Genomic DNA, 13,840 nt, shown 5'->3' with positions numbered 1-13,840 from the left:
GTCCCGGGACCACCCGAACGCTGCGAAATCCTCCCTCGCTGCTTTCTTCTTCCCTTCCCTTCGCTCCTGCTTCCTCTAAAGCACACGTTGGCGATGGGCGTGTGTTCCTGATGGCGGAAACGAATCAACATGGGCCCCTGTCGTCCTGGGCATGAGGAGCGACGGCGGGGGCTCATGCGTGGGGGCCGTCGGCACCCTCGGCTCTGCCATCCGTTTCACGCTGGCGAGCCCTTGGTTCTTAGGTAGATAGTTTTAGTCTCAGCGTTACCCGTGCCTATTGGGTCACCCAGGGTTTGTCACAGACCCCTCCCGAGTAGATGACATACTAAAATGTGACCATGGAACTGAAGTTTTGACATATGCAAAAAAACTGTTGAGAAGTAGATCAGTGAGAAAGTACTGTGACTAGATATTTAAAGAAAGGGAACAGATGGTCTCTCCGTAAAGATGCTCAGATAAAGCCGAAAATTAGCGAGCAGATGGTTTGCACGCCGGAGCAGGGTGACAATGGTGCCCGGGGCTGGTGGGCAGAATGGACCAGCCCCTACCCTCTCCAAAGGACCGCGGCTCGCGTGGCCAGGGGCCAGCATCGTGGGCCACGTGCGGGCCGGAGGCGCCTTTGACGTGGACGCGTCTCATTTCACGTTCCCCGGGCCGGCGGTTGTGTTCCATAGCTCCATCAACAAATAAATGACTTGCACTTAACCGTGGGGAGGAAAGGGGTCCGCAGGGCCGACTCAACACAAGCACCTCGGCTCATGTGAGCCAATCAATGCCGACTCAGGTCCGACTCTCTTCCAGTACTGGCTTAGCCTGGTTTATTCAACTGGCAAACGAAATCTTGAGAATGTGCAAAACAGAACAGGTCAATGTTTGATATATTTTCTGTATATATGGCTAGTTGTTTTTACCTGCAGAAAAAATACAGATTTTTTTAAATTATTATTATTAGAATTGTCGTTGAGCTCGATTATCTCTTAGGTCGCATTTTCTGTGATAAAAAATTCTCAAAACAAAGAAATAGACAAATCCGTATGACCAAAAATAATTAGACAGGCGCAGCTTGGGCGACGTAGCTAAACCCAGGCAGAATTACAGAGATTTCAACGGAGCCCCTCGCTGTTCTCTTTCCCATTTAAATCTCCATTCTGGTCTTGAGTGTCACCATTTTAGTACATTTTTTCCCTATTATTTTATGTGAATTCACATGGCTATACATGCCCAAATTCACATATATGGATTTTATTAAAATTCAATAATTTCTGTTCATCAGCTGTTTTCCCCCTATTATAATGTCTTACAATCGTACACAGAAATCCAACTCATTCTGGTAAAGGACAGCATGATATTTCTTGGAATGGAAGTACCAAAATCTACTCGTGGAATATTTAGCATATTTCTATTTTTAAAAATCTATTATCGACCATGCTTCATGGAGCAAAGGTGAATAGAGGTATTTACAGTCATGTGTGGAATAATAAAAATGAAATTGCTAGGTGAACACCCAAAGGTAAAACCATTAAAATTTTTTTTGATAGATGCTACCGAATTGCATTTAACAAATGACATTCCCACCAGGGTTGTAAGAGAGCACCATGACCTCGTCGCCCATCAAAAAGGGATAACAAACTCAACTTGATTTTATAAGCATTCGTTTGCAAAATACGGAAGTTATTGTTTAACAACAACTAAGTATAATTTGGACTGTTAAAGAACTCTTCCTTCATACCTGAGCTGAAATCCCGTTATTTTGATCCATTGGTCCTAGTTCGGACACTGAGGGTCACAGAGACAGTGTTTCTGCTCTGTTTATGCAAGGACACCCCACATCTTTGAGACAACCATGATCTCTCTCCGAAATGTCGTCTCTTCTATGAACTCAACACCTCCAGCTTCTCGAATCGGTTTAAATCATACTCGCCCTTCATACTTCAAACTCTACCCTTCCATGTTTCTCTGGTCTAACAGGCCAAAGCGTTGATGTTCAGAAAGGACTCAGCCAAGCTGTCACGAGGGAAACTGAGTGGCTGAGAGGACGAAGCGTAACCTGCTGTTTCCGGAACCTTCTGCTCTTGGGCTTGCTCATCTAAGAGGAATTTGAACCAGGTGGGACGCACGTCGAGGAGTGGCGTTTCTTGTTCCTAAGAAGCGGTGTATGTTTTCCCGTGCGTCACCCGCACGATTTGAGTAGATTGCCACTCGGGCTGTGCTGTGTACCCTCCGTCCCCAGAAGCCGCGTTCATCACATGCATTGATTGACAGCGCCAGGTTTTATTTTCAGGTCCACTTTCCCCGACCTGTTGAGGCAGCTTGTCTTATTCCTACCCATCCATGCGGTTTCTCTCTAGCTGCCGTTTCTTGCCTCCCGTAATTTTTTCTGTGAATCTCCACGTCGTTCACGGTTTTTACCATGCTGGTCCGCCGTAGTTAATGTCTTTGGTTCTAACGAAGAGCAGACTTATCTTCTGTTTCCTTTAGCTGTTCTTTGTTCCTGAGTGGTAAACTATCAAAAAGAATTCCAGTATTTGACATGCGCGTAATGTTTTCCAGGTTCAAACCATCGGTATGTGTTAGCTTACGAGATCCTGGCCACACGATGACGGCTTCTCGTGTTTTCGGTTTGAAAGAGGCAAGAAAGGAGGGCATCGCAGAGGCTAATGGCCAGGCCACTGCCCCCCGCCAGCAAGCGACACGGCCAGGGCCAGGATTCTGGTGTCTTCCCCTCTCTCCGGCTTCCCGGAGGCCAACGAGTCATCTCCTGGTTTAACTGCCTCATCCCTGGAGTCTCAGTGATCGCCGGATGCAACGACTCTTTTCTACTTGATGCTGCGGATAGGTTCATATTATTTTTTAAACAAAATGAATAATTTACTGAGATTTTCCAGCTTCTTTGTAGTTTTCTTCGGCAGTCAGAAAAGGAAGCATGCGTGACATTTGTTTGCCCCAAATAATTCTGTATGTATTTCCATGACAGCGGCTTCCTTCCAGTGTTTGTTTATAACGCATTCTATAAATATTTGTTAAGGAAATGAACACAGGCCTTCTATAGTATTTGAGACATTTTGTGCATGATCTCCAACTGACCCATCTATCTATTTTTATCACCTCAAGACCCAATATTCTGATAGTATTTGTTGAATATTCATTTGACGATAGCAACACATTTCTGAATATTTTGATTTAAAACAGTGTACGTTGGAAAAAATGAATATGCTCAAATCTCAATCATTTTCTCTCTTCTGACATGTCTTTGTCTACACTGACAGAGTCCATGTCCTTATAAATTCTCATAGCTACATTCTTTTACATTCTACTGATAAACTGTGTTTTGATTAAAATTTTTGCAATTGTTGAACTTCATAGCTGCTTTTCTAAGGCAGGGCCCGTCCTGAGGTTTGCATTTCCATCATAGGTAAAGGGTGCTTGACAGCTTTTCCTTTTGCTCGTGTGTGGCTCTTTTTTTCCTTTTCTTTTTTTTTTTTAACGCCTACAGCACCTGGTCTTCCTAGGTGGTCTCCCATCCAAATACTAACCAGGCCCGACCCTGCTGGTCTTCCAAGACCAGATGCGATCAGGCGTGCTCAGGGTGGCGTGGCCGTAGACTGTGTGTGGTTCTTTACATGTCACTTATTAGTCACACGACCTCAACAAACGCGTCTGACTAAAGTATGTTTATAGGAATGGCACTGTCGTTCAAGATCTTAGGGCAGAAGACAATTTGAGCCTTTAATATTCTTTTCCTCCCTTTATTTGGGTTTTTAAAAAATGCCTTTGAAAAGTAAAAACTTGGGTAAAAGGTCTGAAGGTCATTTTTAATTTTCTTGGAATTATACTTCTGAAGAGTGCTGCTGTGTGCAGTTTTAAAGAGCAGGAGTTTCCAGTTATTTGGGGATAAATGGAATACGTTTATCCCATTTATTCTATTTATTGTTTTTTTAATAATGGTTTCTACATGGATAGAATGTCCTGTTTCTTCTGATGCATTTATTAACCACAGTGGAACCATTCTATTTTTGAGCTGTATCAGTTTCTTTTGCATGAATAAGCTGCATAGTTAATTAGACCATCTTCTCAGTTTGCTCTTTTGATATACATTTAATATAACACAGTAATTTTTTCTGCCACAACAATTTTGCCTTGTGCAAATGTCGATGATCATTGTTCCCCATGATTTCTAAATTTACCAAAGGCTTTATTTATTTTTCGATACTCTATGTTTAGTGATTATTGTTTCTTTTTTTAAAAAAAATAAATTAATCATGGTTTATTTTGTTTTATTTTTAAACAAGTTACTTATTTATTTATTCATTCATTTAACAGTTCATTATTTTTCCTCCTTTCTCCTCCCCTCTGGTAACCACTAGTCCATTGTTCCTTTTAATCATGGTTTTTTTCATGGTTCTTCCTATAAATAGTTCCTCTAGTATGAATATCTTTGGCAGGCTCTGTTCATTTCTTCATTCTTTTCTTTTTACGTGTGTATGTATGTTAGTTATTCTGTTTGGACCTGATATTTCGCTTACTTTGTCAAGTAATTTTTGGATTTTACCACTGATACTTGTTATTTTTCTTCATTAGAGAGAGAATTATTTTTGCATTATTTTCTTAAGTTTATTTAGGAAGTGGAAAAGTAGACATCATGTTGGTGACTAGTCCATGTCTTTCAACCTCGGTAAAATTTACGCTTAATAGTTTTTCTTTCTTGCTTCACTAGCAATTGAATGAAGCCAGACATCTGTGTCTTTGTGCTATCAACATATTTAGGAATTAGTAGAGCGATTTGATTGAAAATTTTCTAAATATGATCACAGCGCTTTATAGATTTTCATCTCTTTTTGACAACATAAGTATGGATTGCTTTGCCTCTAATCATGTGTTTGTGATTCACTAGGACTTAGATGCTCTAACAAGAGTTTCTGTTTCTCCGTCTTGTATAGGAGGAAGTCACACTATTGTCAGAAAAAAAAAATTCCCCCCACTCAGTGCCACACGCTTTGCATTCTATCTGGCTTCAAGGATTGTTTTTGTTTTCGTTTTACCTTTAAAATAGAGGAATTATTTTCTCATAAAGTTATAACATATTGTGGTTGAATCAGGTAAATAATATATTAACCATTTCACTGCCTTATCTACAATTAATATCATGTTTGATATATATATTATCATTATCTTAGAATGAAAAAACAGAAATGCAATGGTGGCTCTGTTTTCTGAGACACGATTCTCTATGATCGTTGTTTTTGGTGATTTCTGTGATCATGAAAAAAGTACCCAGTGGGTAGGAGTGCAATGATTATCCATGCTTTTGACAGTGGACCCGGACGTGGGTAAATTTGGGAAAACCCTCCAAGAGTTACTGGGTTTCTAACTCCCCTGCAAGGCAGCTATCCATCAGGGTATCGCATATTACAATTTTCTCTCTAAGAATTGTTCACATTAGTTCCTCAACCTAAAATGGTCTTGGACTTAGTCTGGCTTTCCAAGTGACCTGGTCAAGGGGTCAGAAATATGGCCAACGGTGTTCTTAAGAAGGCTAGAAAATGATTTTAAGCAAAATACTTTTTTTAATACAATAGGTTTTTGTTCTCTGTAAAACTTAACACCCACTTTGAATATTTCTCCCCACGGGATTAGCCACATGTTGTATGCCCTATAGATATCTCAGTTTTAATATGGCCAAAACAATCTGTAAATCTCTCCCTTCCCCCAAGCTATTTTCCCTGTATTATTTTTTAGTTTTGATTACTATCTGTACCCACTCACCGTTTGTAGCGTACAATCTCGGAATTGTCGCCGACCCCTTCCTTTCTTCATTCCCACAGATCCTTTTGACTTTACCTTCCAGTGATTCTCAAACCCGAGGCCTCCTCTCTTTGCCCCTTGAGAATGCTTTAGTTTAGGTAAACTTAATCCATCACCTGGACTACGTCTGGACATCCTGATTTCTCTCTCTCCTCTCAGTCGGTTTTTAACTTTCCATCCTGGGATATTTCATTCTATCCTCCACACAGTTCCCCAAATTACGTGTGTATTATTCCATGACATCACTTTTGTATATTAAAATGCTTCCAACGCAAGATCATTAGCCATTCGGAAAACGCAAATTAAATCTACAGTAACATACCAGGACACATTTGTTAGAACGGGAAAATACGGACGGTATCACACGCTGACAAGGACGTGGAGCTATGGGACCTTCCCCGCACTGCTGGCGGGAGCGTGAATTGATAGGGCAATAGTCAGGCAGTCTTTATCAAGGTAATCGTACACCTACTGTGTGTCACGACACTCACATTCTCGGGTATTTATCTCAGACAAATGACAACATACGTTCACATAACAACCTGTGCACGGAAACCCATAGCGGCCCTAGGCTGTACCGGCCCAGCTCCCCCGGGGGCGAGCGAGTACACCGGCAGCGGCACGTCCCTGCGGCACACGGAAAGGAATTGTTGGCGTGCACGTGACGCGGATACGTCTCACGGCATTACGCTAAGCGGGGAAAAAGCTGGTCTCAGAGTTCATTCACTGCGTGATTCCATTCATGTAAAAGTCTCACAGCGAGAACTTGTGCTGGTGGAGAACAGGTCAGTGTTTGCCAGGGGCTGTGGTTTAGTGAGAGGGGACGTTGTGATTCTTAAGGGGGAGCAGGAGAGAGTTTATATGTGATGACGGACCAGTTCTGTGTCCTGACCGAGGTGACGGTTACGTCAGGCTACAGATGTGATTTCAGGCAGCGCTGCGGCGAGGGAAGAACAGGCGCCTGCGAAGCTGAGAAGTCCGCGCACGGTCTGCGGTCAGGTTGGCGGTACGTACCAGTGTCAATTTTCTGTTCTTTGGTTACACAGGGTCATGGGGACGTCTCTACTGTTTTGAAGCTTGATCTTCCTGAGCTATTTCAAAATAAACTGTTTAAAAAAAAGTTTCTACTGATTCCTCAAGGCCAAGAAAGATACAGGCGACACCATTTACCGAGTTCTTGTCAGGGAGGCACAGTAAGTAGAGGTGATGCCACCTCCGCTCACGACCACATCAACATCGCGACCAAACGACAGAACCGCCATCGCTGGGAGTCGCCCGAGCTCTGACTGAACAGACGTCCTGCCACTGGGGACACACAGAAGAGGCCACCTCGACACCGGCAGGAGGGCAGGGACGCGGCGGGGCTGGTTGAGCATCGGGGACGGCTCGCTGTGGAGTGGCCCCCCCGGAGGAGCGAGGGGTCCCGGCCCCGCACCGGGCTCCCCAGCCCAGGGTTCCTGTGCCAGGAAGAAGGGGGCCCCACAACCTCTGGCTGTGAGAACCTGTAGGGACAGTGGCTGAGTGACGCGGATGGCGGCTGGAGTCCCAGGCTTCCCCTGAAAGGGCCAGGACAAACTTACCGCTGACAGACTCCCTCGCTCTGAGCTCCAGCGCTGGGTCCACAGCTCGAAAGGCACCAGGGACACACGGGGAGGGACTGAGATGTCTGCTTCAGGGCGAGGGACGGAGGGGTGGCTTCCCCCAGACAGCAGCGCTGGCGGGGGGCCTGGCTCCTTCGCTGGGCCCTCCCACTCCCCAAACTGCACGCACAGGTGGGCCCCATATCCCAGCACCCATCGGCCCGGCTGACGCCATTCGCCCTGCCCAGCTGAAACCATTCGCCTTGTCCTTTAATGTGCGGGCCGCCCGAGCGGCCTCCAGCGGCTTTTCCATGCAAACCACCTGTGCTGGTTCGTGCTGTGGATGTTCCTCAAATCTCTCAAAGGTGTACAAACCCCAAACAAGCAACAACTGGCCCAGGCGAGCCCATACCTCTTGCTGAGCAGTCCCCAGCCCGGCGCTAATGGCGGCCGGCCTCGGTGCCTGGCTTGGGCTCTGCAGGTGCCCGTGAGCCCCGTGCAGGTGGCAGCCATCTGCAGATTGCTTGGTGGCTCTGCCAGGTGGCCCCGGGAAGGGCACAGGCTGCAGCTGGACATGGCCGGTGGCAGGGCCCCTCCCTGGTAGTCAGCATCGGTCTGAGCAGGAGCATCGTCAGGGCCACAGCTGAGGATGACACACCCGGAGGACAGCCTGTGCAGGCACGAGAGCCGTGCTGCAGCGAATCCACCTCCAGGGGCTCAGCCCCCACCTAGCGGCTCCTCCACCGAAGCCTCGCCGGTCCTCGCAGCCGGTCGGTCTGCCCCTCCCAATGACGTACACGGCAGCCAAGGCTCGGCTACAACAGGAGGGCACACACGACCCACACAAGGGACACACCCGGAGCACCCGGCTCAGGTGACCAGGGAGACTGCGTCCCGGGCCACACAGGACGCCTGCTGCATAAGGCCACTCCCCTAAGACGGGGGACGTAGCAATTCTACCTGGCACATGGATACCGGCACAGGGAGGCGGCCAAACGAGGAGACAGAGAGACAAGTCCCGAATGAAGGGACAGAACAGGCTTCAGGAGAAGAATGAGCAAGATGGAGACGAATGATTCGCCAGACGCAGAGTTCAAAGCACCGGGGATGAGGGTGCTCGGTGAACTTAGGGGAGAGCGGACGAGTTTAGTGAGAGCTTCGAGAGACAGAAAGCATGAACACATGAAAACGGAGATGGAAAACGTGGAAAGGAGCCAGTCAGAAATGAAGACACGGTCACGGAAGTGAAGACGAACTCGGGGGGACCGAACCGCCGCCCGTAGACTTTGCTGACAGACGGGTCCGTGCGTTTCCCACGCGCTCGGAGTGTCTGCTCTGCTTCGTCGTCTCCGATCTTCCTGCTCTGGCCACGTTCACAAAACGTCCGTGTTTTTCGGGTTTATTTTTAAAATCTCCCTTTGTGGATCCAATAAACACTCACGCCGTCTGTGCTTTCCCTCAGCCGAGGGGACCCGACGCGGAGTTCGGGGCGCCGTGCAGGGAGTTAGGCGTGTCCACGGCGCCCTCGGGGGCCGTGACGTTTTCTTTGCTGGATATTATTCCGCGGCGCCTCACGCCTGCCCTTCTGTGCTGTTGCAGCCGCGACTTGAAAAGCATTTGGTTTATATATAAACTCTCGGGTCAGGATCTCGGGAAGTCGTTTTGGCTTACGTCGTTTTCATATGATAGAATGATTTTGCAGAATCGACGATACCGACGAGAAAGACATTCATTGCTATCGCACTCGGCTGTAGAAAAGGAAAGCAGAAAAATCACTTTCCACGAAGCGCACTACGCGCCGAGCCGGATGCCACGGTCGGTGGCCCTGCGCGGCGGCTCTTTCCCCCCGAGCCGCTGCTCAGCGTGGCTCCCACGTTCTCCCGTGACCCTGTCAGATGGCTGGGCGTCCCCGCTGCCGTGAAACGGCGTCACTTCACTGCGGACGGCACAGAACAGGCACGGCCAGAGGGCCCGTCGAGGTGACGAGTGCGCTCCACAGGCCCCGCAGTGGTGTGCCGGCCCGTTCTGCACCCGCGGTGGCCGGCGCGGGAAGGCTCGCAGCCCCTGCCACCCGCCCGGGGCCCCGCTCTGCTCCTCACGCCCCGGGCGCCCCGGCCCCGGCCCTCTTCTGTTCCTCTGACAGTCTGAGCTCGTACTGGCTTCGGGACCTTCGCTGGCGTTTCTGCTCCGGCGTCGCTCCAGTGGCTCCGCAAGCGGCTTTTTCTGGTTATTCGGCCCTGAGTTCAAGTGTCACTTTGCCAGAGAGACCTGGTCAACCCAAAGCGCGCTCCCCGTGGTGGCGGGGTGTGCTGGCGCCGGCTCGGGACAGCCCTGGGGGGAGTGGGGGACACCCCTTCCCATTCCGTCACCTGCCGCGCCACGTGGTAGCCCGGAGCCAGTCACGCTGGGGTTGTCCACGCCAAGGACGACCACGAACGTGGCAGCCCAGGGCTTTCCCTTCGCCTTCGCGGGGCCGGCCGTCCCTCGTTTGTCAGCCCCCCATTGCCCATGCGACCAGCGACGCGTGACTTTTACTTCTCTTTGCACTAATTACAATCGTTGGTCTTTTTAAAACTCTGTACTTGTGTGTGTCTGTCTATTTCTGGTGGAATATAAGCGTGATGAGAACCGGCTCCCTGCTCGCGAGAGCCCAGGACTCTGCACGCGGCAGGTGTCCGGCAAAGGCAAACCGCGCGTCACCAGGCTCGGCCTGCCCGTCGGCCAGTAAGCGTGAATTTTCTAATATTCGGCGTCCACTGCTTGATACTCTTCCTGTAAGACAAGAATTCCTCTGCGAATGATTTTCTCAATCGGTGGTGGTGGTGGTGGTGGTGGTGGTGGTGTGTGTGTGTATACATATATATAATTATTATTAAATTATATCTATAAAATTATTATTAAATTAAAGTGAGTTACAGGGAAATGCTCACTTTGGTGTGGCTAGCTAGATCCGTGTTATCCTGACACATGAACTTCACCCAGAAAACTCAAATCCTTCAATCATCCGAGAAGCCTTTCCAATTTTTTCATGCCAAGGTTAATAATTAAATGTTTAATAACTCTTTAAGCTATTAAGCCGGCAGGAAAAGTGCAATATTTTAACCCAATTTGCTCGATTGAAGAACAATCCCAGAGGTTCTTTAAGATGAACAGTTGTGGCGATCTGCACTTCATTAAAATCTGAGCCCGAGAAAGAGAATGTTTAACATATTATGTAAAGAGTTCATTTAACTCTTTTTCAATAAGCGGATATTATTTCCATTTCCCTAAAAGCGTGTTGATTATCGTCAGACGCTACACGCGCTTACTATGAGCTGCCGCCTCTCCCCAGGTAGCTGTGCCCACAGGTGCTAAGTAGAGAATCAGCAACTGAAATTTAAATGCATTTTTTTTTATTGGACTTTCCCTGCTTTTTATTTTTTTGCTGATTTTTGTGAAAAAGGTCTTAACTTCAGCATTAAAATCAATGGCTACAGGACATTTATTTGAAATGCAATCGTTATAGTTCAGTTCTAATTTATGTTTAAATTAATAAAGAAAATGTAAAATGTTAATCTTTGCTACAGCAGTCTTAAATTTTATTAAAAAGACATGTGAGCATGGTGATACAGCAAAGGCCAAATTTCCCTTCAAGTGTAGTGCTGAGAACTCCTAGCATCTTCTGCTCTTACTACAGGCAGTTAATGTGACATTTTTATTTTTAAAATTTGAATAATAAAGTTTTTTGAGTTTATGGCCACGCCCTTCCGAACGTGAGCAATCCCATCTGATCTTGGAAGCTAAGCAGGGTCTGGCCTGGTTAGTACTTGGATGGGAGACCACCTAGGAAGACCAGGTGCTGTAGGCGTAAAAAATAAAAAAAAAAATTTAAAAAAAGGGATTATAAGATGACAAGGTCCTGGCAATCTGTGAGGTTAACCAAGGGTTGCCTTGCCTAAAAAAAAAAATTAAAAAAATTAAAAAGAAAAAGAAATAAAATAATTTGATGATCTGAGGATCAAAAGAGAAAAAAAAATATTGAAATGTTGATGTCCACGATTGAGATTTTACTCTGCTAAAGAGTCCTTTCACCTTTTGCGTTGCTAACGACTTTCCAGGCGTGACGTCCCTAGAGTGAGCATGGATGTCATTCATTCCTCTCTGCTGTTAAGTGCTCAGGATCAGAGCTGCAACAGAGCCCTCGAACGGCCTCTGGGTTCTAGGGCTGAGCTAGCCCCAAAGTCCGACGGCGCCTGAACGGCCTCAGTGTTACCGTTCAGCATCCGAGGAAGCCGTTGACCTCTCTGTTTCAAGACCGTGATGCTCGAGTGTAGTTTCTGCCTCGTGCACGGGGGGCAGGGAATTTCGCTGAGATGTCATCCTTCTTTATGGGATGTCCCCAGGCACAGACATGACCCCGGTCAAGCCCTATTTAGTGACAAGCTCTGACAGAGACTGGAGAGTCCAGATGCGAGCGGGAGGGGTCCTTACCATGGGAAATAATGGTCTCGTTCGGAGGTTGAAATGCGCATGGATAATACAGAAGGGAAATGGGTGATGGACCAGGTGAGCAAGGAGTGTTTAGAGAGCCATCATGTCAGCACGGTGCAAACGCGGCTTCCTCAAATGGAAGACAGACACATCTGAGAGGCGTCTGCTGATCGGAGGTGACAATTTTGTTTTAAAGCAAAGCCGAGTCTGGTTTCCAACTCGTTTAAAATTAGGAGCTAAGGATTGAGCACTTTTCATGGAGTGTATTTACAGAACGTAGTCCCCAGTAAACCACCAGCCTCAATGCATGGAGGATGCAGAAAGGAGAGAACTTGGCGACATGAGCCCATTGAAGGGGCTTCGGGCTGCAGACAGGGAGCAGGGAGTGGCGGGTGCGAGAGGCTCGTTATGGAAAGAGCGAGAATCATCAAATTCAGCAAACGCTGCGATGGGGCGGTCGAGGCAGAGCAAGAGGCCAGCGTGGCTTAGGGGACTTGCCACTCGGTCCGGATCGACACCGAAATCCTGAGCAAGTGAAGAGGGGAAACTGGCGTGTGCGGGGCAGACGCGCCCTGGCCACGTTGCCCGTGGCCGTGGCTTTCGGATTCTGGAGTCGGCTGTGTTCGTCTGAGTTTGAATGTGACCGTAGCTAATGGTAAATAAATTGGTTCTCATCTCAGAAAACAATTGCAGAGATGGATTATTTCCTTGATAGATTGTTTCCCTCAGGTACAGGGACCCCGAGCAGGTACCTGAATGACAACGGTCATGACTACTGTGGAGTGCAGTGTTTGCTTTAACTCACTGCCAAATCAAACATCATGTCGGATTGAGGAGCTTCTGTTTGTGGGGTCCAGGCTGAGTGTTCCGTGGGGAGCTGCCGGTGGCCACAGTTCTTTCTCGCTCTCTGTGCGGAAAGGTGGGGCGCATTCTCCCTCCCCGGAGCTGGAGTTCGCCCTGTGCCCGCGTAACCACGTTAAGGGAAATGTCATTAATAGTTATGTGTTTGGAATTGAGCAGGTTCTTCATTCAGATGCTACCTTAAAAAAAAAAAAAAGAGGACAAATGTGGTTTACTAATTTATTTTTTTCGTTAATTTTTATAGTGCACAATTTTCCGAGGGCAGCCGCGGATGTCGAGACAAATGGCAGTGGTTTTGCCCGGCAGGGACACGTACGGTGCTGACCGCCTGGGAAACAGGTGAGCACACGAAAGCGATGATATCTTACAGGTAATCCGATCGAAAAAATGGACGGTGTACAAGTTGGGATATTAAGAAAGTAATGCGAATTCTATCCAGAGGCACGGGATCCATTATACTCTTATTATGCTTTATGTATATTATTAACAGTAATAGTAGCTTTCCACATATTGAACTTAAGTCAAAAGCTGGGTGTGATGCAAGTGACATCCTACAGTACTCCCACCTGGGGGAGCAGCGAGGAATTACAAGTGACATTTATTTCTGAAAGTTCCCATTTCAAACCGATGATCCCAAAGTGGTACGGCACTCAGGTCACTGACTTGCTCAGGACAGGAAATGACAAGATTACAAGATGAGATGCCTCCCCCGAAAGTAAACCCGCCCGTGATCATTTCTTGAAGTGCTGTGTGGAAGACAGAAATATTCAAGGCTCCTCCTTGACATCTCGATGCTAACGTCAGAAAGGGCCACGTTGTCCTCCAAGGAAAATCCTGGCGGTCTCTTTCTTGACTGACGGACGTTCACACGGAATGAGCCTGTCCCGTCAAGGTGGTTCTCACAATACCACATCAGGACCGCTAACACGTGTCTCTGAGAAGTGTCTGTTCGAAGCAGCCTTTCTTAATGGGGTCACTTGTCATTTCGATTTAATCGTGTGTGTAAAGACAACAGTGCTTGTGACTTTTAAAGCACTTGAAAATAATTTGAATCCTTTAGTTTTTGCTTCCTTTATGTTCTCATAGGTAATATACAGATATATCGCTAGCCTAGCACCTTTGGAAAC

The 13,840-nt window shown here is 47.3% G+C and overlaps 2 pseudogenes; one reads left to right on the top strand and one right to left on the bottom strand.

The window, feature by feature from the left end:
• Positions 1 to 3,484: 3,484 nt before the first annotated feature.
• LOC118602673 lies at positions 3,485 to 3,603 on the bottom strand (annotated as a pseudogene).
• A 7,507-nt stretch (positions 3,604 to 11,110) lies between these two features.
• Positions 11,111 to 11,229, top strand: LOC118601853 (annotated as a pseudogene).
• Positions 11,230 to 13,840: the final 2,611 nt, after the last annotated feature.

This window comes from Rousettus aegyptiacus, unplaced genomic scaffold (genome assembly GCF_014176215.1).
Source record: "Rousettus aegyptiacus isolate mRouAeg1 unplaced genomic scaffold, mRouAeg1.p scaffold_m13_p_4, whole genome shotgun sequence".
NCBI classification, from domain to species: Eukaryota; Metazoa; Chordata; class Mammalia; order Chiroptera; family Pteropodidae; genus Rousettus; species Rousettus aegyptiacus.
Note: the sequence above shows the minus strand (reverse complement) of the source record. Positions and strands in the feature narration are given on the sequence as shown.